At 42.0% G+C, this 27,063-nt stretch overlaps 1 protein-coding gene across 2 annotated transcripts in view; it reads right to left on the bottom strand.

The window, feature by feature from the left end:
- Nucleotides 1-27,063, bottom strand: part of ATP8B1 (ATPase phospholipid transporting 8B1) — a 110,770-nt gene that overhangs the window by 61,202 nt on the left and 22,505 nt on the right. The gene's annotated exons all lie outside the window — the stretch shown is intronic.

Raw genomic sequence — 27,063 nt, 5'->3', positions numbered from 1 at the left:
TTTTGGTTGAATTCAGCCTGCATTCGGTCACAATGCTTTTAACAGAACCTGACGTACTAACATGGAAATATGCCTGAATAATGATCCCAAAGTTCAAATTATCATGCAAATAACAACAAAACCATTCATTATTGATTAAATGCTTGGGTGAGAATTTACAACAGTAATGTAGCTGCAAACTTTTTTTTTTAAGGGTATACAGGCTTTAAGGTTGTGTTTCAAATCATGGGTCTCTACCCAGCCAAATTAATTTAATTGGTTCACAACCAACATTAAAATAAAGTGAAGCAGATTTTAAAATATCAGAGTACAGCACGCATAAAAAGAGTTAGTACTGTTTGGGGAACAGTTTTACAAAACAGACACATATATACATTTATTTGCATTGTGGGTCTTAATGGAAATGAATTTCTTTTGAAAATTGTGGATTGCTGGCAAAATTTGAAAACCACTGTCCTAAGATACCTGGTTTCTGCTAACGCTAATATTCTGAGCTTTTACTCTGTGATGCATTTAAATACAAGCTTAGGTCCTCAAACTTTACTAATGACTTCTTGAAAGCACATCCTAGCCTACTGCCTAACTGCCACCACCCACTCCCTATATTTAAAATTTGTGTTTGTGTATACACCACTGTATAAAGTGACGCTTTATAAGTCCCAAGTACAACCTCAGTTATATTTATATTAGGAAAATATTTACACTAATACCGCAGGCTTTGTGAGGACAGACGTACAGCCTGGCATTATTTACATAAGCTTCATACCAACATGTACTCAATATCATTAATAAAGGCAGCTCACGTTTATTTAGTGTTAACTGCGTGTGGGGCTCCGCATGAAATGCTTTATAAACATTGGCTCCTTGAAACGTCCTATATCACCCTAGTGAAGGAGGTATTGTTATTCGTACTCTATAGAGGAGAAAACCAAACCTTTGCAACGTCGGATAACTTGTACAATAATTACTGAAATTTTGAAGCAAGAGCAATTGCTTTCCAAGGAGACATCTTTTACATTGTACGTTTATGTTAGTTTGTTAGATATTTTCATCAAGTGTTAGTTGCCTTGAGTGGAACTATTTAGCTGGCTGCATGCTTTATACCAAATCTAGCACCTTGAACATCTAAATTTTTATAACCATAGGTGTACATCTAGGAAATGTTCAAATACTTATGTGAGGAATTTGTCCAATATTATTTAAAACAAAACCCAGAAGCAACGTGGATAGCCAATGATTAGCAACTATATAAATAAATTGTGGCATCCTCACACAATGGGACACTGCAAAACAATTCAGGTCACGGTGGGACAAGTTTTAAATGACATTGCAAAAATCCAAACACATTTAGTTGAAAGGTGAGTTAACAATCCACATGTACAGAATAGTCCCAGTTATTCGCAGACATTTATTCATTTTCCAAAATTTCAACAACTGCCATGCATGAGTCTCAGTGAGACGATGCACGTAAAGTGCTCGATTTGGTATTTAGCCTAGAAAGTACTCAAACGTCAGTCGCTGTTACTGTTAACAATTATTTCCATAATTAGAAAAACTGTGTTTTATAATAACAAATGGAACAGTGTGGGGAATCTATCCCTGTTGCCTTTTCCATCTCCAAAAATCACTTCTAAAATGCATCTGCGGGGCTTCCCTGGTGGCGCAGTGGTTGAGAATTTGCCTGCCAATGCAGGGGACACGGGTTCGAGCCCTGGTCTGGGAAGATCCCACATGCCGCAGAGCAACTACTGAGCCTGCGCGTCTTGGAGCCTGTGCTCTGCAACAAGAGAGGCCGCGATAATGAGAGGCCCGCGCACCGCGATGAAGAGTGGCCTCCACTTGCCACAACTAGAGAAAGCCCTCTCACAGAAACAAAGACCCAACACAGTCATAAATAAAAATAAAAAATAAATAAATAAAATGCATCTGCCCCTCACTGGGAAGTAAAATATTAGACTATTACAAAATATGGTTATACTTAAGCACAGGCATAAACCTTTCACAGTTAAAACCTTTAATTGCCAAGTAAAACATTTTTCCTCTCTCCCAATTTTCTGCGGGTTAGTAAATGACTATTTCTTGGGATTTTACATGTGTTTAATTGGCCCTACTCGTGGTTTTATGCTTTAGCTAATATTTTAATATACTCCTTAAAAAATTCCCAAACTCTCAAAGGCAGAGTTTCACCAGAAATTTTTCGAAACAAACATAATAAAAGTGGTGACCATTTATTGAGCACCTACTGTCTGTCAAGCAGGAAAACCCTGTGAGGGAGATGTTATCTACCCATCTTTCAGATAAGGAGACTGAGGCTCAGCTGTGGCAGAGTTAGGATCTAACCTCTCCATTACAGGGGCACAGAACATACTGAAAAGTCTGAAAGCATCATAGAGAAAGTTTCTTTATTGTAGTACATATACACAACTAAATTTACCATTTTAACCATTTTTAAGTATTCAGGTCAGTGGCATTAAGTACATTCTGAAGAAACATTTTGTAAGTGATCATTTCGTTATCATTATTGCCAAGTGTCTCCATGCTTATTTCCCATGTTAAAGTTGGACCCAGGGGGACTTCCCTGGTGGCAGTGGTTAAGAACCCACCTGCCAATGCAGGGGACATGGGTTCGAGCCCTGGTCCAGGAAGATTCCACATGCCGTGGAGCAACTAAGCCCGTGCATCACAACTACTGAGCCTGTGCTCTAGAGCCCGCGAGCCACGACTACTGAGCCCACGCACCTAGAGCCCGTGCTCCGCAACAAGAGAACCCACCAAAAGGAGAAGACTGCGCACCACAACGAAGAGTAGCCCCTACTCGCTGCAACTAGAGAAAGCCCGCACGCAGCAACGAAGACCCAATGCAGCCAAAAATAAATAAATAAATAAATAAATAAATAAATAAATAATTTAAAAATTGGATCCAGGGAATTCTGTGGCGGTCCAGCGGTTAGGACTCCATGCTCTCACTGCCGAGGGCCTGGGTTCGATCTCTGGTCAGGGAACTAAAATCCCACAAGCCACATGGCACAGCCAAAAAAAAAAAAAAAAGATGGAAGATGGAATCCAGTCCGAATCCAGTCCTTCGAGGTTGAAGGAGGAGACAAACAAAAAGGAATAGATTTGACAACCACAAGCATGGGAATCCAAAGAAAGCAAACCACTGCACAACCAACCAACTCATCAGCCGAACACGTGCCACAGGCCAGAGCTGGGTGGCTGACTTGGAAGGCTGGGTGGGGACCTCTAAGCTGAGCAGGAAGTTCTTTGCTGTATGTATGTGAGTGTAATGCAGACACTCATGGAATAGTTTAGCTCTGCCATCTTAGGCTACCAAAGAAAAGTTAGCTAGAAATCATTTCTTGGAAGCCCTAGGTGACATAAAGCAGCTTTCCAGGTTTAAACCATGATCTCTGTAAAGCAGGCACTACATACATGGATTTGGAAACTTTGTAATGTCTCTTCCCGTCACTCCAGCACGTCACAGACACCCGTGCGTTTATTCAACCTCCACTGAGCACCTGCTTGGCGCAGACTGTTACCGTAGGCACTGGGAACCAAACCATCGTCCAGGTTATTGAGGGATACGGGTACGTAAATTATGTGCGACAGCCCCAGGACACAGCAAGGCCTGTGTTTTCTCCCCAAACACATACCTCCAACCCATTTCCTCCTCTCCATCTCCACGGCCACCACCCTAATGCAGGCACCACCATCTCTCTCCTGAAACGCTGCAGGTGGAGCCTAACAGGACTTCCCACCATCCACTTCCACCCGGCCACCAGAGTCACGCCGCTCTCCTGCTTAGATCCTTCCTATGCGTTACGGACTGAACTGCCTCCCCCTAAAATTCAAAGATTGAAGCCCTAACCCTCAATGTGACTGTGTATGAAGACAGGGCCTTTAAAGAGGTGACTGAGGTTAAATAATGTTATATGGGTGGGGCCCCAATCCAACGGGTCTCACGTCCTTATAAGAAGAGGATAAACCACCCAAGAGCTCTCTCCTTCTGCACGTGCATAGAGGAAAGGCCATATGGGGATGGTGCAAGATGGCAGCCAAGGAGAGAGGCCTCTCCAGAAACCACACAGGAGGCACTTTTGACTCTGCCCTTTGGAGACTTACAGTCTAGACAGGAGTCAGCAAATTACAGCCTGAGGGCCAGATTTGGCCAATCATCTGCTTTTGTAAATAAAGTTTTATTAGAACACATCCTTGCTCTTTCCTTTATGTACTGTTTATGGCTGATTTTGCACAATAGAAGAGTTGAATAGCTGTGATAGACACCGGATGGCTTCAGAGGCTAAAATATTTACCATCTGGCCCTTTACAGAAAAAAAGTCTGTTGACCCCTGAACTAAAACAAAAGATAATAAGAGACAGCAACAAAAGAAGTGGTCAATATCAAAAGCCCACGGTCACATAAAATCATCATTGACCCGGATAAATCATGCATGCTTTGGGAATGTGAAATAAACTACCAGGTGTAGTGGTGGGGAAATGTCCCTAAATCGTACAGTTGCCCTATTGATTGGGAATGGTACTATTTCAACTGCTGCATAGCTGTTTAACTAGAAAAGACACACAATTCCAAATGCCTGAGGTAACAACACACCATCATCTCCCGTTTCGTGTGAGGAAGCTGTGGTCATGCATCTGCCAATACCCAGTTCAATGCAGTATTTCATCACTAATCCACGTGCTTATAATCACGACATTGGATAAAAATGTGAATAAATATTAGAGCAAGGAAGCAAAAGATTTATCAGGATTTTTAAAAAGTCATCAATGTGATTTAGCATTCAAGGATTTTCCTGGTCACATGATCTTAGGAAAATGTCCTTAGCTCCTGCTCAGGCTGAAAAGCAGCATGAATAATTGGAAAGAACACAGGTCTGGATTCAAACCATGGCTCTACTGTTCACCACTTTATTACCATTTTGGAAGCTCATTTTTCTCATCTGTTAAAAAAAGGGAGGAGGAAGAAGAGGTCTCATTTCCCATCCTGCCTTCTGCAGTATTCAGCCCTCTTGGTCATAAACCCCAGAAGACAGGAGGGGTAAATGGCAAGATTTCCAAATTTGAACCCCTAACATCTATCACTTGCCATCTTTAAATAACTGGCTATGGAATGCTTGTGAAGTGAATGAATTCATGAAATTCTCTAATCCCTTTGTGGAGGAGGGGGTCTGAAGGAGAGAGAACAGGGAAACCCAGGCACAAAGAAATACCTTTCTGCCTTTGCAATAAAACTCTGAAGTCAGAAGTAATGAAAGCACAAACTTTTGTTGCTATCACAAGGTTTCTAGATTCAAATGAAGGGAAAGGAGGAATAAAAAAAAGTTGAGTTCTGTCACTGCTAGGGTCTGATCTGTACACATAACACAACTCAGAGGCTAGGGAAGGCCAAGAGTCCCCGATCAATGATATCTTTGTGGTATAAATTGATTCATGTCCAGGATGACTCCAGCCTAAACAGGAAGTAAGATTCGCAATATTCATTTTTGTTCATTCTTCATCATCTTTTTTATGGCTCTTTAAAATCCTCAACAAGAAAGGGTATTTCTGAAATGGATTTTTCCTCATTTCATTTGCCTATTTTTATTATTATTATAGATAATGCAAAACATTTAATATAACATATATCATACATATATCATGATACAATAAATTTGTGTATTATATTTTTATATGCTCTATGCTATCTATGCATGTTTTAATTCTATGTTCCATACTAAATATAATAAATTAACAACTCTGGGGGACTTCCCTGGTGATCCAGTGGGTAAGAATCTGCCTTCCAATGCAGGGGATGCAGGTTCAATCCCTGGTCGGGGAACTAAGATCCCACATGCCGCAGGGCAACGAAGCCCACGTGCCACAGCTAGAGAGCCCGTGTGCCACAACTAGAGAGCCCCCGTGCTGCAACTACTGAGCCCACGCACTCTGGAGCCCGCACACCACAACTAGAGAAGTCCGCATGCTGCAACTACAGAGAAGCCTGCATGCTGTGACAAAGACCCAGCACAGCCAAAAAATAAAAATAAACAAATAAATAAATTAACAACTCTGGCAGGCAGAATCTAAGATGCCTCCAATGATCCCACCACCTGGTGTTCATGCTCCTGTGTAATCCCCTCCCCATGAGAATGGACTGGACATAATGCCTTGCTTTTTTTTTTTTTTTAAACATCTTTATTGGAGTATAGTTGCTTTACAATGGTGTGTTACTTTTTGCTTTATAACAAAGTGAATCAGCTATACATATATAATGCCTTGCTTTTAACCAACAGAATGGGGTGTCTTGTGCATGATTAGATTATAAGAGGCTGTGACTTCCTTGTTGCCAGCCAGCTCTCGTCCCCTCACCCCTTCCTGGCTTTGATGAAGCAGCTATCCTATGGAGAGGCTCATATGGAAAGAAACTGAGTGGGCATCTGGCCAATAGCCAGCAAGGAACTGGGGTCCTCAGTCCAACAACCCTTAAGGAAATGAATTTTGTACATGTACAGCATGGTGACTACAGCTAACAATACTGTACTGTATAGTTGAAAGTTGCTAAGAGAGTAGATCTTTGAAGCTCTCATCACATGAAAAAAAACTGTAACCATGTGAGATGATGGATATTAACTAAACTTACTGTAGTAATCATTTCACAATATATACATACATCAAATCATTCCGTTGTATACCTTAAACTAATGCAATGTTACAGGTCAATTATATCTCAAAAAACTGGAACAAATAAGCACATTTTTTGAATTTAAAAAAAAGGAAAGGAATTTTGGCAACAACCACAGAAACTGGGAAGTGGATCCTTTCTCAGTCCAGCCTTCAGATGAGACCCCAGCCTGTGCTGACACCTTAACTGCAGTCTTGTGAGAGACCCTGAAGCAGAGGACTCAGTTAGGCGGTGGTCAGATTCCTGATCCACAGAAACTGTAAGACAACATACGTGTTGTTCTAAGTTTTGGAGTAATTTGTTATGTAGCAATAAATAACTAATACACATATCATTAATCACAAATAATAAGAATTTTATGGTAAGACACCTAATATGGCTGGTATTATTTCCAAGTAATTCCAAAGAAGAGCCCCATCCAAGAGGCAGCAGAAATCTCTATGATCCTAGTCGGTCCAGACACATGCCACACACTGTTTGGAATCTGCTCAACACTCTTTTTTTTTTAATAAATTTTTTTATTGGAGTATAGGTGATTTACAATGTTGTGTTAGTTGCTCAATACTCTTGAGAGTAAAATCTGACAAGTTGGACGACCATTGTAATTAGACCAAAAAGATCTCATGAACCAACAGTAATAAAACCTACCTAAGATCTAGATTAAATTCAAACTTTATACTGTTCTAGAAACAACACAATTACTGTTCCTAGGACAAATGGGGTTATAATTTTTACTTCCTCCCAAACTGAAGCCTAGAAAACCTAGAAGCCTGGGATAACTAACACAAAACTGAGGGACCATTAATATCACCGTTGCAGGGACAATTCAGCCAGGGCCTTTACTCATGATAGAAAAGCCTTCTCTGGGTCCACAGCTTTATCCTCTTTTCCTCTGAAAGTCCACCCAGAGCCCTTTGCCACAAAGGAAGACCGACCCCCAGTTCACATCACACACCTCTGATGGTTACCATTTAAAAAGGTGTAGGGGAAACCTCAAAACTTTGACCTCTCGGAGAAGGGCAGTTTTTTTCATTCTCTTGACAAAACTTAAAGGACTTCTTGGTGATATTGTCATCCCAACTCTGTCATGGGCTCCCCAGCATATCCTAGTCATGATGACTTCTTCTTGTTACCACTAGGTTGCCCCTTACCGTTCACTCCTAAGTATTTTCACATACATCCTCTCTCACAATTGTCATGGAATTATTCTGAGACAGGTAGCCAGGTGCTATCATTGCCATTTTACCAATGAGAAAACTGAGGTGGTTAAGGAACCCTCCCAAGGTAATTGAGCTCCTAAGTGGTAACATCAGATTGGATGCAGGCCCCCTTACCGCGTCCCCGGCTCTGTGCTAGGTGTGGTGCAGTACACACACCGTGGCTCCAGAGTGGAATTCAAGCTCCGTCCAGGAAGTTGAATCAGAGCCTGCTTCCCGACTGCAAGTGGCAAATGCTTTCCTTGTCTACAGACCAACTTAGAGCCTCCTAAGTCACAAGAAAAACGTAAGCAAAGGAAACGGAGAACTTGACAAACAAACTAAAGCCAACTCTGGGGTCTACAGACAGGTCTCTCCTTCACTGATGAGTTGTAACATTTTAAAAGCTTCTCCCTTTATGTCACGTTAGAGTGTATGGAAATCAATAATCATTTCCTAGCTGTTTTGAGCTGGGCAATGTGTGTGGGAATCACAGAGGGGAGCAAGAACTCTGGATGGACGGGAGAGACATTTTCAGGAATGAGGAACAGGCGGAGTGAAAACAGCGGCAGGAGAGTAAATATAAGGCACCGGCCCGGCTGAAAGATGTAGGGGGTATCGGGGCAGAGCTCAGGAAAGGCTGGCTGGAGTCAGCTTCCCCCGCCTATGAGGACCCGACAAGGCTTTGTTCCGGGCAGTGGACAGAAGCACTGAACGCATCTGCAAGGAGAGACATCAGATCTGTCCCGTGCTTCAGCAGGATGAATCTGATAGCGGAGGGAGTGTGGGTGGCCAGGAAGGTGCGAGCCAGGCAGGGAGACCATCCAGAGGTCACGCTGGACGCTGAGCATCTCCCAGGCACACTTGTCACCGGTAACACCAAGCAGTTCGGTCCTATTGCCTCTGCGGCCACATTCAGCAATAACGCTCGGCGTGTGAATGTAGCTGCAGCCAGAAGGAACACAGGCCCGAAATAGGGTGGTGCCAACTAGAAAAATGTGTTTCAAACTAAGATTGGGTGGGGCTGCCATTCTTTTGTCTGGAAAACTAAGAAAAATAAACAGAAGACTAGAATGGATTCCCGTAGGATAATAATGCCAGAATTCCCCACAGATTGACTTTGGAGCACAGCTTCGATCCACAGTGTGTTTTGATAATAAATACTGAAAGTTACCAGGAGAAAAACATTGTTATTTTTACATTCAAGCATCATCCTTACTTGTTAGGGACAATGGTCCCATTTTACTTCATTACTATTGCCTCTGTGATTAGGTTTTTCATTTCTATTCGTGCTTAAGTAATATAAAATCATCGGGGCTTTATATTTGACAGTTGCCTGGAAGCCAAACCTCCAAGGTGAAATAAAAAGTTAGTCTGTCGAGTTGAATTAATTTTAATGTTTGAAGAGTCACCAGCCTATTGATGGATGGATGCAATTAACAGAAAGATTACACTACAGAAGGATATAAGAAGCAGCAGAATCTTGCAGAACTGAATATAAATCTTAAACTTTTCATTCTACAAAGAGACAATTTGTATTCCCCATTCAGATTCAATAGGAACTGCTTGTTTGAATAAAAGGGTAGAAAAAGGTCTGATGTAACAAGCAAATGGGAACAAACACACAGGAAAAGATTACTCTTACTAGCAATCAAAGAAGGGCAAACTGATGAAAATGTAAGACACCATTTTATGCCTATTAAGTTAACAATATTCAATGACTACATCTAATGCTGAGCAGTTGTAAAGCTGAGTGAATTCTCTCTCTCTCTCTCTCACACACACACACACACACACACACACACACACACAGGCCTCCTGCTGCTGACACTGAAATTGGTACATTCCAATGGAAAACAATATAGCAACACTTTATGTCCCAATAACACTAAAGATGTTTATAACATGTGACCCAATAATCTCATTTATAGAAACATTTCCAACAGAAACAATTCAACAAGTAAAATAACTCTATTCACAGAAGAATTTGGGATTGTTGTTGTCAGCTCTATAAAGCAGGAATAGAAACCATCTGAAAGTCCATCAGGATAATGGTTTTATAAATTATTGTCTTAGAGTATCCATTAAAAATGACAGCCCTAGAAACACAGGAAATGCTTTAAATACAACATTAAATTGGGGGAAAGACAGAAATCAGAACTGTGTCCTATTACTGCAGCTTTGTAAATAATACATACATGTGTATTTTGGAAAAGAATTTTTGCTCTGCAAGAAGAAACCCACTGTGTGTTGTTTTTCTTCTAAAGTAATCAACAATTGATAATACCTACCCACCCTTATATCTGAAGACTGTTCAGCAGTCACTTATGTGCTGGGCTCATTTCATGAAATCCTCACAACATGCCTAAAAAGCAAGTATTATCCTCATTTTGCAGGTTTTATAGAGGTTAGGTGACTCCTCCAGGGTCACAGAATGAGATTTCAACCAGGTGTGTTTGCCCCCAAATCTCTTAAGATTTGTCACAGAGCTGTTTAAAGGGAGAGAAAAGATGTGTCGGGGTATCAGGACCATGCCCACCCACGCTTTCTTACTATCAATCCTATCTCTTTGCAAATGATTACAAAACCAAAAGGAGGAGCGAAAGCAGGTTGCTTTCACCCCGAGGTGGTCTGAGCCCTGAAAAGGGATGGTTTGCATGTCAGGGCAGGAGAGATGAAACCTACCTTCTTATCTTTCGTATCAACACACCTTCCCGGTGCATTAGTCAATATAAGATCCCGATTCTCTCCTAAGGATCATGAAATGCCATGAAATCTAGTCTGGGCCCATTTTTTTTCCTTACAGCCCTCTGTGCCAATGGAGACCCCAAACCACTGACCTTCACTAAACTTCCGGGCTTCACGCAATAAAAACAACAGACCTCAAGAGCCCTGGACAGAGGTCCAGTGACAAAATGATTTAAAATGTTAGTTGTTCCTCATCCCATCAAAATAGACATCCGAAAGGTCTGTGGCCTCAACTGAAAATACAAACTCCCTCGTGGTACCTTTTTATATGTAAAGATGTTTTATATTTTCCAAATACTCATATGTAAATACGTTTCAAGGTTTAAATAGACAGTATGTATGATTGATACATCAAGGATGATCAGGGCACCTACTTGGTATCTTTTCAAGACACTGTCATGGGGACTTCCCTGGTGGCACAGTGGTTAAGAATCCGCCTGCCAATGCAGGGGACACGGGTTCAATCCTTGAAGGTCCAGGAAGATCCCACATGCTGCGGAGCAGCTAAGCCCGTGCGCCACAACTATTGAGGCTGCGCTCTAGAGCCCACGAGCCACAACTACTGAAGCCCGTGCACCTAGAGACAGTGCTCTGCAACAAGAGAAGCCACCGCAATGAGATGCCCACGCACCGCAACAAAGAGTAGCCCCTGCTCACCACAACGAGAGAAAGCCCACGTGCAGCAACAAATACCCAAAGCAGCCAAAAAAAAAAAAAAACAGACACTGTCATGGTTTCATGAATGTCTATGCCTGGTCACAGAGTCTTACTTCTCGGTCCATTTGAACATTAATATCTTCACAAATTCTGGGTCCCAGAAATTGAAGGGATGAAGGCCACAGCTGATATTTCATTACTGTCTCCCCTGCTGTATTTAAAGTCAGCTTAGAGGACACAACTTAGATTACAAACTCTTCCCAGACAGCTGAATTCACACCCAAAGTTTTGGACCAAGATCATACTGCAAACACGTGGTTAATATTTTATATGTCCCTAGGAAACACGTTTGGTTTGGACGATCTCCAGAGTTTCCTACAGATGGTCAGCAATTCTAACTATCTGTTCCGGCTTTCAGATTTTTGGACAGGTCAACTAACAGAAGTGTCTAAGTTTCTACAGATCTGATAGGTTTAAGGATTTATGAGAATACTTATAGAGCTTCCAAAGCTTCCAGTGTTTTCCTGGGATGATGGTGGTGAGTGTTTAAAGGTGGCTGACTACACATTCTGTGTATCAGTCACTGAGCTGAGAGCTTGGCATGTACCATTTTATTTCATTTGCTGAGGGTCAAATTGTTATCCCCATTTTACAGATGAGGAAACTGACATCGAGAGGTTAAGTTCTCTGCCCAAGGGCATATAGGAGGTACATGGGATAAAATTCCTTATTGAAAGTCTACGCTCTTAGTCACAACACTCAGTGCCTTAATTGTACCTAACAGCATCACCATGGGGTAAGTTGGAGAAGAGATAATTAATCCAATTTATAGCTGAGGAGACGTATAACTAAGAGACACACAGTTAACTTTGTGTTGGAGCTAGTATGGGCGTGTGCCCAGCCAGGATGCCCTCGACATCCTCAGATCTCTCCACTCAAGGTGTGACCTCTGAGGAAACTGAGCAAGGGGGAGGGGCATCAAATGGAGGTCACTACTGGCAAGCGTGGGTTCACCCTTAGAAGAGAATTCCTCACTGTCACCTAGAATCCGGGTCTCTGACTTTATATGAAATGCCTTTTGCCCTCTGTTTACCTGAGAGGAAGAAGTCCTTGGAGCTGCCTGGCTCTTGCCCTCTACCCCATCCAGCTCCCTACACTGACTGGTCACGTAGTTTCCCAAAGGTGCCCCTTGGCAGTGTCCTTAGAAGAGCCCCTGGGGCAGAGGGGCTCAGTAGTTCAGCCGCCATCTTTTTTTTTTTTAATCTTTTTTTTTTTTTAATTTATTTATTTTATTTTTGGCTGCATTGAGTCTTTGTTGCTACGTGCGGGCTTTCTCTCGTTGCAGCAAGCAGGGCTACTCTTTGTTGCGGTGCGTGGGCTTCTCATTGCAGTGGCTTCTCTTGTTGTGAAGCACAGGTTCTAGGGGTGCGAGCTTCAGTAGTTGCGGCACGCAGGCTCAGTAGTTGTGGTGCAAGGGCTTAGCTGCTCCACGGCATGTGGGATCTTCCTGGACCAACCCGTGTCCCCTGCATTGGCCGGCAGATTCTCAACCACTACACCACCAGGGAAGCCAGCCATCTCTTTTAAATCTATGACGTACTGTAGAACTTTTATTTGAAGAACTATGGCTTTCAAAAAAATTTAAAAAGATATAATGACCACTGCCTTGGCCCATTCTCCCAGGAACTGAGAATGAGAGATGTGTGTGATATCATGATTTATAATAACAAATATATATATTTGGTCTTTGTCCTGTTCCTGGGACAGATCTCCTAAAAACTTGGAATTTCCTAAGTGGTGAGAGTTACAAAAGCGTCTTCTGCTATTTAATGAGGTGATTTTAGGAAAGCACCTAGGGATTGGGAAAGGGGCTACAGGTTGAATCAATCACCAATAGCAATGATTTAACCAAACACATCAATGTAATGAAGTCCCATTAAAGCCCTAAAGGAGAGGTTTGAAGAGCTTCTGGGTTGGTGAACAGGTAGAGATTTGGGGAGAGGGTGCACCTTTCCCCCACCTTGTACAATGCATCTCTTCCATCTGGCTATTCCTGAGTTACAGTCTTTTATAATAAACCAGTGATCTAGAACAAGCAAAATATTTCAGTTCTGTGAGCTGCTTTAGCAAATTAATTGAACCCCAAAAGGGGGTCATTGGAACCTCCCATCTATAGCTGGTAGGTCAGAAGCACAGGTGACAACCTGGACATGCCATTGTTGTCTGAAGTTGCGGGGAGAGCAGTCTTGTAGGACTGAGCCCTTAACCTGTGGGGTCTGATGTTATCTTCAGGTACAATGGATAGTGTCAGAATTATGTCGAATTGTAGGACAGCCAACTGGTGTTAGAGAATTGCTTAGTGGTGTGGGAAAAGCACACACACATTAGAATTGGGTGCAGAATCGTTTAACGTGACTCATCCAAGTTCCCACAGCTAGTCAGGGTCAGGCTGCCACTGCAGGGACCTACAAGGAGTAGGGAGTTTGGTTAGCCCAGCTTGCAGGTAATACGGAAGTGCATTCCCTGTAGAAGATTCAAAAACAGTAGCAAAACCAACGAAAAAGTCATAGTTTTTCTTCCATTATTATCGCCATGAATGGATGTCAGTGATAAAACACTCCTCTCAAAAATCTTTTTGTTGTAGTTCCTGCTCAATTTTAATAATATATAGGTAAACTTTAAAAAAAAATACTACTTATCTACAATAAATGTGGGATTTTATGGAAGTTAATTCTGAGAACTCCTGGTTACACAGCCCACCTGTCACACCCAAGTTCAGCAGCATGTGTTGTTGCAACAGCTGGCTTCCAGCAGTAAGTGTCTTCCAGCCTCTGGTATTACATATGCCTGAGCTTCTGCAGCAGATTTGAAATAAGCAATTATAAAGACAAGAGACAGAAGAGTGACATGAAATTTAAAACAACCAATCACAAAACAGAATGCTTCCTTCAATTCCATCACCCTCTGTAGCCACTTGGAGTTTTTATTTGCATTCAAAATTTAAAACAGTGAAACATACAGTGAGTTCTGACTTATCTCCAGAAATTCAAAATGAATTCTAGTTTAATAAAAGAAAACATCACTGCCTGGGTTTCTTTTCCAGAAATGAAAATTATTCTTATTCATTTCATTTCCTGATTGCTAACTGAAAATTATTTTATCCTATAGAGAAGGTGTTAAAAAATGATCTGCACTGCATGTCAAATACTTGGGGTACACCACGGCTGGCTGGTCTCCAACTCCTGGGCTTTAGCTCTGTTCCCCATATCATGCTGCCTGCTACGAATGTCACCCCAAATTCATATGTTGAAGTCCTAACCCTCCAGTACCTCAGAATGTGACCTTATTTCGAAATAAGGTCATTGCAGATGTAATTAGTTAAGGTGAGGTCATGAGGATGAGCCCCAATCCAGTATGAATGGTGTCATTATAAAATGTGGACATTTGGACACAGAGACAGACACACACACAGAGAGACTGCCATGTGAAGATCGGAGTTATGCTGCCACAAGGAACTAGCAGAAGCTGGGAAAGAAACCTCAAACAGATCCTTCCCTAGTAACTTCAGAGGGAGCATGGCCTTGATCTTGGACTTCTATAGCCTCTAGAACTGGGAGACAACAGATTTCCATTGTTTAAGCCGCTCTGTTTATGGTACTTTGTTGCAGTAGCCAGAGCAAATTAATACATTGTTTCAATGTGTGGTTTTAAATTTTTAAGTTCCTTAATTCCTAGGAACAGAAGATGTTACAGTCAGATACTGCTTATTGTGTGTCTACAAATTCAGAATTCACCTCCCACCATGACTGTGAACCTAAAAGGGAAAGCGGTGGCCAGCTTTCATAACAAATTATACACTTAAGATGTAAATGACCATGTTCTGTTTTCTCTCTCCTAATTACCCAAAGATAAGACATGCTACTTTTTTGCCACTTAACTAGGTTACAAGTCATTTGAAGGGAACAACGGGAAGAAACAACTGGTATTTAATGCGAATAAGGGCAGGCTGCTGAAACAGGAATGACTGATGCAGGCCTCCTACAAACATCTACTCTGATTTGTATTTGAAGAGAAAACATAAAACCTATAGAGGTGTCCAACATTTATTAAAATAGCTGCAAAATGTTTTGAGGTTTTAAAAAGTGCCAATTAAAAAAGCTTTTTACTCCATCTCTTAAAAATCATGGCCCCAGGAAAAAAATGCCAATTCATTCTAAACTTTCTTCTCCTCTTGGTCAATATTTGCTTCCCTTTAAAATCTCCGTGAACCTTTCTGGGAGCATTAGCACATGGTGAGAAGGCTTGCGTTTGATTTAGCAATACCTACCCCTCTCCCACACCTACGCCACCCCGAACACAAAGGCATGTAATACCGAGAGAACATTTTTTTAAAACGCTGAAGTGAAATAAAACGTAAAACCACCAACCAAAATACATTTGAGTATTTTTTGCTCTTTCACATGCCACCTTCTCCAAAGACCCAGACTTCAGCCCTCACCTCCTGCAAGGACCTGCTCTATTGACACAGAAAAATTACTTCCTCAACCCAATTGTTACCATGGTACTATTCATAACTTTTATCATACTGTTACTAATGCTAGTAAACTTTTGTAATAGTTAACGTGTGACCTCACCTGGTTTAGGTGCAGGCATGCCATGGAACTCTGAGTTGAGCTGGGAAGATGGGCTGGGGAGGAAGCAGGCCCTGGCCGAGATGTTCAGAGGACTCCCCATCACCTCCCACCCCACCTCTGCTCTCTAGAGCAAACCCTCAACTGTCCATCATCAATCAATGCCAGGGATAAACTCCCAACAAGCAGCAAATCTCACTGTCCTGAACTTAATATTTCAAAACAATAATCCTCCTGACTGCCCAGAGCTCTTTAAAAAAAAATTTAAAAAAAAAAGGAAAAAAAGGTAGTGTAAGAATAAAGAGAAGAGCATCAATAAGTCAATCAATAAATGAGGGGCTTAAATAATCATTCATAGCCACGCCAGGAAAGAATATGTGCACACAGTACACAATCCAAGAAAAAACTACTTAAAAGCCTTTAAATACTACATGGATTTGAACGTTAGATATCTGGAACAAATTAAAATCTTTTTTTAAAGCACTCTGAAAAGACTATGCTCTGGATTTACAATCGGCCATTCCTCAATATTTGAGTTGTGACACACATACTCTGTCATCCTATAGTCAGTGAAAAGCCAAGCTACACTCAAGACCCAAAGTTGGTGTTTTGGCCACAAAACGGGCCACCTCCAAACACTCCTCAGCCAGACCTGCCCAGCAGGTCAGCCCCTGGGCTCAGGGCTGCCTACACTCAACCCAGACTCAGAGGCCACACCCTCTCCTTTGCTTTTTCACCAGAAATCTGGTGATGGTGACTTTGCGTCTTAGCTTTCCAAAGTCTAAATGCCATGCACAGAGAACAAGGTTGCCCAACCCTGATGCTGCTAATTCTGTGTATGTTTGTACATATCACATGAGGATTTATCTTTATGAACGCTTGTCACGGTTTAGACACGCTATCGATAAGAGAGGAATCATTCGAAAGAGATTTAAATTTTGCCGTTAAGACCACATACAAAATGCAACTAACATTCAACACATTCTGAAATCTGAATCGATGACCTAGCCTGTCCTAGGTCAGATGCGGAAATCTGGGAGATTATTCAGGTTGTCTTCAAAAGCTACAGGCAGATGGTTTCTGTCGTGCTCCATTACGGAAATGATTAGTTTTACATCTGCATTAGCATTAGAAAGGCTATGGCTCTCAGCTCTGGCCCCGCCCATCGTGGTTCCCCCCACCGCCCCACACACAGGGACACACTCACAAAGGCAGCAAGGCACTTTCATCCCTTTTCCAGATCCTCAAATCCTGATGCATTGGCTTTTTCATTTACTGTCTGCCTGACCCATTCTTTGTATTCTGCCTCGTACTATGGTTGCTTTTGTTTCTTAAAAAGAAGTACATTCCAAAGCTCAGGACCAAGCCCTATTCCTCTTATTTCCCAACTGAGGCAGGATCAAGGGATGGTTAAGGGCTTCTGTCTGAAGACAAAGAGACAGGGCTAAAATCCCAGCTCTACCTCTTACCACTCATGGGACCTTGGGGAAAATAGCCTCACTAAGTCTCCTCATTCGTAAAATGAAGGTAATGCCTATCTTACAGATCCTTGTGAAGCTCAGTCTTGGTCTCAGGTAAAACCCCTAGCAGAGTGCAGAGCACATGGGACCCAAGTATCCACTGAGTGAACCATTTCCTCAGAAATTCAGCAGGACAGCCCAGCTGTGAGACAATGAATAATGTATCTCTCCTCAATAAAACTTAGTTTCTTATAAACTATTATAAGCCTAGAATACTTGTGAGCTGAAGTTTTCAAGTGAAAAGCAGAGTAAGAAAATAAAGGTAATAGTAACCTTCGCATTTTACTTGAGAGTTTGCAAAAAGTTTTCACGTACCATGAATGCACTTGAGCTATACAATGTCATTGAAAAGTAAATTATTTTTGTTTTATTCTCTGTGATATCTCCATGGCTCAGAACAGTGGCAGACACACAGCTGACCTTTGAATAAAGAACTACCAAATGAATGAACTTTATAAAGAATCAAGCTCAGAGGTCACTGTTGCATCCACGTTCTCAGAGCTCATAACCAGCAGGGGACCAGAACCAGATCTTATCATCTGAATACAAATCCTGCATCCTTTCCCCTCATCACCTTGTCTCTGGCCACTGGGGTAAGGTTTCAGAGAATTATGATCATTTAAGGCACTATACACTTTCTAGAGGATAACTCCAAGACCTCCTAAAAGTGGACCCAAATTAAACAAACAAAACTATCGCTCTTGTACAGCTAGGAAAGAGTTATAGTTAGTAATCTAACTACTTAAACTTAAACGCATATTTTTGCTGTCCTCAAGTCTGCATAGCAAACAATCATGGTATGAAAAAAGTGAAACAAACAAATTTCAAAACCGGGTTTGATGGAAAGATACACTGGCTGAGTTTGCTTTGAAATAATATGGGGGAGGGAAGAAATACAGGTATAGATGAAAGACTGTTGCCATGGCCATGAACAAGGGGGATTGATTATACGATTATTTCTATTTTTATATGTGTCTGAAATCTTCCTCAATTAAAAGTAAAGAAGCAAAAAACGAGCCTTAAAATTAATGTATTACCATTAGGTCACCATCATATGCAGCATATGTGTCCTAATTCATAACACAGGCTCCGAAGGGACCACATGCTTTGTGCAGTCATTAGCGCATCTTGAGAACTCAGATATTAAATAACTCACATGAAATAAGTCTTCTCATGGTCAAAAGGAGAGTATTGTTAAGTGAAACTGAATATTTCGTATTTTCTAAAGTGAAAAGTGGATTTCACTGAATATTTCATAAAGTGAAATGTCACAGAAAACCGCAGCATTTTCTAGGTTTGGGGCTGCCCTATTTGCATGATACCTGAGGAGGCATATGTGCTCTTTGGATCACTAAGAACATTTAGCATTTATCCTGCTTTTGTGCATTACAACTTTCAAAAAGAAAAGTTTTATTGGAGTATAGTTGATTTACAATGTTGTGTTAGTTTCTGCTGTACAGCAAAGTGTATCAGTTATACATATACATATACCCACTCTTTTTTAGATTCTTTTCCCACATAGGTCATTACAGAGTTTTGAGAAGAGTTCCCTGTGCTCTACAGTAGGTCCTTATTCGGTATCTGTTTTATATAGAGTAGTGCGTATTTGTCAATCCCAGTCTCCCAATTTTTCCCTTCCTCCCTACCCCCCCAACATTATAACTTTTTTTAAGAATCACTTTTAGCTCAAGTACTGTCCCATCCTTAGTTTTCTTCTCCTCTACATGTGAGTAAAATATCATTATCTGCATTTCAAGGATGCACAAACCGAGGCTGAGAAAGATTACAGGGAGTGCTCAAGGTCCACAGCTGGTTGCCACAGGGCTGAAACCGGAACCAAGTCCAAATTCTCCAGTTGCCAAGGTTATGTCCCTGTGCCATGACCCAGCAGCATGCTTAACATGCCCACAGCTCTTCCTAGTGCAGCAGTGGTGAAGAGCATGGGCTCCAGAGCCACACTTCCCGCCAGCTGTGAGACCTCAGGCAAGCTCATTAAGTAACACTGCTGTTCCTCAGTTTTCTTATCTGTCAAATGGGTAAGATAATAGTGCCTGCCTCTTAGGGTTGCTGTGAGGATGAAATGAGCGAATATATAGAAAGTTCCTGGAATAGAGCCAGGCCCAAGGGGAGGGTGCAGTAAATACTAGCTGTCCTAATTCTTACCGTGAGAGGAGTAAACAGTAGAAGAAACGTGTGACCAAAGAAACGCTTCAGGAACAGCTAAGAAATTACTACAGCCCATGCGGGGCTCAAATTTACCTTCATTTGTTAAATTATTCATAGGGAGGGGAATACCTAGCTCGTAACCTGCAGTGCTCGGGACGCAGGAAAATGTCACCCTAGTAGTGAGGGAGACATTAAATATTTTACTCTCCCAGCTGCTCACAACAAAGCAGACTGGGGTGTATCCATTACCAGCTTTTTCAACTCTCCTGAGTAAAGGAAAAACATGTCACAAAACCCAAACTCTGGAATTCAAAATATAATCTAGACCACACTTCTTTTGGTCCACATCTTTGCATAATGAATAAAAGTGGGATTTTTCAGAATGAGAAAGTGTTATTTTCAGACACAGAAACTGTCTTTACATCTGACACCTCTGCCACCATACACAGTGTGTCTCTTGCCAGCAAGAGACACGCTATACCAGCCAGCCCAAAATAGTCTCAGGTTGTTTATCAACAATGTGTAATCGTACATTGGAGAACCCCAAGCTGAATGTATTCTTATATTCACATATTACACTCCCGCTGGAATTGGTTTATTAAACTGTTCCTACGATGGCATCCTATTTCAATGGTAAAACTCATGCATTATAACCATGTCAGCTTTTGGGAAGGGAAAAATTAGAACACAGACCGACTCTTCTCATTTTTTTCCTACCAAGATAAAAAACCTTGATAAAATTTCCCATGGTTTTGGCAATTTCACATCAACTGCTTCCTCGAGTTAATCCTTGATTATTTGAGTGTTTAATGATTGATTTCTTCACTGTCTATGGATCCCCGGCCGGGCTCCCTCCCTGGTCAGCTGCATGGCCTCCCCTGTTTACACAGGCAAGCTCCCAGAGGGAGTTTCTAACTTTTAACTGTTTGAAGAGTGGGCAGAAGTGGTCAATATCATTACCCTAATAATTTCCAAGCCTTAAATGCAGAGAATCCCTCTATATTCTCTTACGTTCTCTACAGAGTCATAGAACAGTTATCCAGTTATTTCCTTAGGATAGATTCTAAGGACAGAAAAGGTGTTAAAAAAAAAATCTTCTCTAAAGATGGAGTTCTGTTTCCACAGGTTGTATCAGGAACACATTGGACTACTACTGCGTGTATAGTAGTAACGTGTTGGCATTTAAGTTTTCATATGCCTTTTTTTTCCCCCCCAAATTCTAACAGACATTTTCAAGGACCAACTGGAATAAATTCTACTGATTTTATTTCTTTTACTACAACAATTTGTCATACAATAGGTACTCAGTGTATAGGTTTTAATTGATCAAAGAAGTACACTTAAGAAAATTAAGGAAGGGCTCTTTCTCTGACATTACCCTTAAGTTAACTTTTCTCTTTCAAGTACTCAGGTGTCAAAAACCAAAAAATCACAAGTATTGGTATGGGGGAGGGATGGATTGGGAGTTTGGCATTAGCAGATGCAAACTATTTTATATATGGAATGGATAAACAACAAGATCCTACTGTACAGCACATGGAACTACATTCAATATCCTGTGATCAACCATAATGGAAAAGAATATGAAAAAGAATATGTATGTATATAGACATATATATATAACTGAATCACACTGCTGTACAGTAGAAATTAACACGACATTGTAAATCAACTATACTTCAATAAATTTAAAAATAAACAAGTGTTGGTGAGGATAAGTTGGAACTCTTGTGCATTGCTGATGGAAATACAAAGCGAGGCAGCCACTGTGGAAAAAAGTATGGTTGGTGATTCCTCAAAAAATTAAACATAGAGTTACCAGACAATCCAGCAATTCCATTTTTGGGTATATACCCAAGAGCTGAAGCAGGGATTCAAGCAGATATACGTACACCCATGTCATAGCAGCATTATTCATAATAGCCAAAAGGTGGAAATAACCTACGTGCCCATCAATGGATGAATGGATACATTCTGGCATATTATACAATGGAATATCATTCTAGCTTAAAAGGAAATACTGATACACACTACAACATGGATGAACCTCAAGGACATTATGCTAAGTGCAATAAGCCAGCCACAAAAGGACAAATACTTTATGATTCCACTTATAAGAAGTACCTAGAGTAGTCAAATTCATAGAGAAAGATAGTAGAATAGAAAGGAGAATAGTGGTTTCAGGGGCTGAGGGGAGGGGAAAATGGGGAGTTAGTGTTCAAAGGGTACAGAGTTTCAGTTTGGGAAGATGGAGAAGTTCTGGAGATGGATGGTGATGACAGCTGTACAACCATGTGAAGGTACTTACTGCCACTGAGCTGTATGGTTATTAAAATGGTAAATTTTATGTATACTTTACCCGGATTTTCAAAAAGGTGCTCAGTTGTTCTTTATCTCCTCTGGAGAAAGGAGAAGAGATTTAAATTGGTTTCAGCTAAAAATTTTCTGACAGGACAAGCTGCCTAAAGCATAACCAAAGTATCATCTTTGGAGGTGTTTCTTGAGAATCTACTCCTCTGAGCCATGCAGTATGCTAAAAGCTGGGGACACAGTGTCAAATGCGAAGTCACAGATTCCTACCTTCACGGAGCTTATGGTTTAGCTCAGTGGTTCCCAAACTTCAGCTGGCATCAGACTCCTGTGGAGGGCTTGCTAGGCCCAACCTTCGGAATTTTTGATTCAGGAGGTCTAGGCTGGGACCTGAGAATTTGCATTTCTAGCCAACTCCCAGGTGATGCAGATAGGGCTGGTCCAGGGACCACACTTTGTGAAGCGCTAGTGTGAGGGGAGAGACTTATAGGTAAAGAAGCAATTTCAAACAAGTGTGGTAGATGCTATGATGGGGATACACCTAGGATACACGGCAGCAGGGGCACGTACCTGTCCAAGGAGAGGTCAAGAAAGCTCTTGCCAGAGGAGACGCTACAGGAATTGACATCTAGTCTGAGACCCATAGGACATGTAGGAGTGAGCCAGGTGAAGGGAAGGGAAAGGGCATTCCAGGCAGAGGGCACAGTGTTCGCAAAGGTCTAGCTAGAGGTGAGAACGCACACAGACTGATCTTGGAATGCAAGTCTGTCCACGTGATGCGAAGTCAGAGGATGATGGGGAAAGTGATGAGAGGGAAAGTGACAGAGCAAGAAATTGAGAAGTGACAGACAGTAAAAGCCATTAGGAGCCTAGAGTTTATCCTCAGGGCGACGTGGAGCCTTAGAAAGGGCTTTCAGCATTAAAGTTCTAAGGACTAAGGTTAGATCATCACATCCCAGGGAGGGCTTACTTCCAGCAGAGACACTGCCTGAGGGGTTGCAGACGGGGCAGTGGCACCTGTCCCTCTGATTCTTAGTTCATCCAACCCCATGGAAGCTCTAGCTCCTCAGAAAGCCAGCTGCTGCCTGAGTTACAGGCTGTTGCAGGTGGGAATAGTCCAAGTCCACTGCAATACATACTAGTAGCCACCAGCCATGTGAGGCTATTTACATGTAATTAACTCAAATTGAATTAAAAGCCAGTTCCTCAGTCAGTTGCACTAGCCACATTTCAAGTGCTCAATAGCCATGTGTGTCTAGTGACTAGATACAGGACACTTTCCTCAACACAGAAAGCTCTACTGGACACGCTGGTCTGGAAGATGTAGGCAGGATTGGATCTAAAACTTGCCAGGCATCTTGATTTTATTATAGGAAACCAGCCCACAACTGTTTTGAGACTTCATTCATGAAAACACACACACATACAGTTCTAAATTGACTTTTTAAATTACAGAGTAAAAAATTAGACCACTGGCAGCCCTTGACAATAAGTATTCAAGCTACAAATACCCTAGATATCATTTACATAAGGAGATACAAGGAATACTTTTTCCAAGCCGCTAAGGAGAATCCTAGAATCACACTTATTCTCCAAAGCCATTTTGAAATCCTCAAAATAACTGGTCAAGGGAATTGAGGGAGGATAATACACCCTAGATTAAAATTCTAAAAGGCCGTTTTTACTGCTTAGGTGTCAAAAAAGTCAAGCTTTTACAGCTTCTTCTCTATTGTGTATTTTACCTACTTAATTCAATTCACAGGATTCTTAATATTACATTGCTAATCCTCACTCTAAGTTCTAAAAATAAAAGGCAAAAGGTATTGCCTGCCAAGTTGGTAACAAACCCCAAGCCAAGGACAGAACTGGAAATTGATGCACGGAGGGAATGAGTTATGCTGTAAAATGAAACACACGCCCGGGAGAAAGGTTTAACCCTTGAGCTGACCATAACAGCCATCAGTTTTAGCCACTTAAAAAGCGCAAGAAGCCAGAGGTGGGTGATAATTTCTGCAAATAAAAATACAGAGATGGGACTTCCCTGGTGGTCCAGTGGGTAAGACTCCATGCTGCCAATGCAGGGGGCCTGGGTTTGATCCCTGGTTGGGGAACTAGATCCCGCACGCACCACAACTAAGAGTCTGCACGCTGCAACTAAGAAGTCCGCATGCTGCAACTAAGACCCGGCACAGCCAAAATAAATAAATAAGTACATAAATTAAAAAAAAAAAAAAATACAGAGATGTTTTTATTTTCTCAGCTAGGAAACTGACCAGGATGTAACTGATCAGCCTGAGTAGAGAGGCAATGGCCAAGATCCCACTCTCCAAACTCCCCCTGAAGAATCTGGTGGGCGAGTTCCCAGTGAAGAACTGGGTCCTTCCAGGTTGCTTGAGTGTTCTGGTCCTGATGCCAAGGGACGGGGGCTTTGAGAAGTGTACCCAGGCAGCCCACATGTAGCCCCTTTGTTCCCCATTCTCCGGGACCAGACATGTCACAAAGAAACAGGAGCTGGTGTCTGTGTTGCTCAAAACCACTCAATAGCCCAGGAGAGCCCAGCCAACCCCTAACCCCACCCCCAGACCTCTTTTCCGCCAGCCTACATGCAACTCCGTACCCCTCAGTGCTCCATCTCTGCCTGGATCTGCCCTGTGGGGAGATGGAGAAGATCTAATCAGTTCCTTCCTCCATACTCCGTGATTAGAATCCTTCCTCAGGTTAAAACCAGTTTCTCTAGAGCCCTTCCAGGAATGCCCATGAGACTTTCTACAATAAGCCACCATGAATGGAAAGCCATTTATTTACCAATTCTTGGCTTAGTAAAAATCAGGAACAACCAGCAAGAAACGGTGTAAGGCTCCTTGAGGGTGCTGGGGTAAAGCAAGAGGCAGTTAGTATGTGGATTATCTCAAGTGGCCAGAAAAAGCCAGAGAGGATCCCGTAATAGACAGTCAGGATGGGAGGTGGAGAAGAAAACTAACTCATAAGGAGCGCTGTGCTTATAGCATTCCAGATGCATAGCAAATGGCATATATTCTCCAAGAATTGTTTATTTGTAATTCTGATTGAATAATGTATTAACGATAACACTAGCCAGCATTTATTGAACCTTTGTGCCAGGTACCGTTCCAACCACTCACACGCATAAATGCATATAAAGCTCACAAAGACCCAATGAGGTTGGTCCTGTTATCCCCATTTTACAGATGAAGACACTGAGGTCAAGACACTCAGCCAGGATCTCACAACCAATACCCAGTAGAACCTAGACGCAAATCTAGTCAGTTTGGTTCCAGCATCCTGCTCATAAAACCGTCGTGCCGAGAACTTTTTCTTGTTCTCAGGCAGAAGTGCCTTAGCCCAGCAGTCCTCCCCAAGTACCCTACCCCCCCACGCTGCCTACATTCTAAGATTTTAGTTTATTGTCTGGAAATAAGGTGGGATCTTTCCAGAGTAGTCCTCAAAATGCACATTTGCCTCCAGAGGCCTGTGTTCTACATAAAATGATACCAGGGGTCTTGGTCACCTTGTGCATTAATGTTTCTGTTCAGTTTGGAAGGCCAGAGGCCCTCTCTCCACTCCGCATCTTCCTTGGTCCATGACCTGCGTGCAACACAATACTGATTCCACTGTGTCCAGCCAGCCCACTGTGAGAACAAGGAGCCCTCAGAGTCAAACCACTGAGACAAGAGCTTCAGGGGAGGGAAGGGGCTGGAGGAGAAGGAGAAGCTGGGACGGGGACTTGAGATTAACCAGCCAGCGGGGCAAACCACGTGTGATGGACAGGTGCGTGGAGCCTGTCTCCTGCAGCAGACCTCAAGTGCATGGCAATATACCCACAGGTGACAACATCTGGACATGTTAAAGAGAAAGAGACAGAAAAGGGGGAGGGGACAGTCAGACGTGGGTTATTTAGCACCTCCTCTCTACTAAGAAATGGACTTTCATTTTTATCAGGAGGAAATGTGGACTTAGTGCTGATATAACTGATGGGAGAATTAAGACAGTAAAACTTTTTTCACAACTACCTCATCAAATCAAAATAGAGCTATTTCTGTTGGCGGAAAACTCCCTCCTTTAGAGGATATGTTAGTCGTCCTTCACACGCTCAGATGGCTTCATTGAGCATGATACAGCCCACCCCCAGCAGTGGACTTTGTACCTCTCATATTTCGAGATAATTCCCTTCTGTGCCTTATTCTGCCCCTTCAATCTGCCTTCTTCATAATTCCTAAGTGATCTGAGGTTACCAGGTTTTCCTTACTTAAGCTTCCAAGAATCAGGCTGAGGAGTCCTTTTTAGGCATTTGCACTTTAAAAGTCCAATGTTGAATTTCCTTTTTAACAAGTGAGAGCTGTCAAAGCCTCATGAGTCTCTCAGGCCACACACAGAGCGGCATGCCCTGGGGTACTGGCCTGAAGACTGAATTTTACTGTAATCCCTGACAATGGAAACCAATGAGCTGATCAGAATACATCCAGTTTCCGAAGATTTGAGTGGTATCAAACAAGATAAATTAGTTTTCCAGTAACGTCAAGAGGCACACTCTGTATTTCGCTTGGAACAACCAGAAAAACCACATTCAGAAGGAAGCACAGCCTGAGGCCCAGAAATTCATGATTACCTGGGAGGAAAGAGGCCTTTAGCTTTGAGACAAATAAGCCAGATCCTAGAGCTCCAAGTTCAGAAAGAACCTTCCTGCCATCTCCAATGTCACACTTGTAATTTTGTTACCCACATCAGTGCTTTACAAAAAGAGTGAAGATTAATCATAAGGAACAAGACTCACACAATGTAAAATTTCACCATTTCCTCTGTTAACCCCCAAATTAATGCAAGAAATTATTAGTTATATATAAAGTATATAAAGATACAGAGAGATATATAAAGATGTAAAGTACACATAGCATATGAAGCATATCTAAGTATATGAAGTATAGAGAGATATAAAATATGGTCCTTGGCCTCACAGGCTTGCAGCCCATGCAGCAACAGTAACAAAAACACACCTCACCATAATATAATTTACTGTGACAGGTGCTAGGAGGGGGAGCCATAGGAAGAGAAGTCAATTACACCTGAAGAGCTGGGACTTCAGGGAAGGACAGAGAGAGGAAGGAAGTTGATTGAACTGGGCCTTGAAGGTCAGGTGGGTC

The sequence above is a fragment of the Balaenoptera physalus genome (genome assembly GCF_965194825.1).
Source record: "Balaenoptera physalus genome assembly, chromosome: 12".
NCBI classification, from domain to species: Eukaryota; Metazoa; Chordata; class Mammalia; order Artiodactyla; family Balaenopteridae; genus Balaenoptera; species Balaenoptera physalus.
The sequence above is the reverse complement of the archived record's forward strand: the minus strand, read 5'-3'. Positions and strand labels throughout refer to the sequence as shown.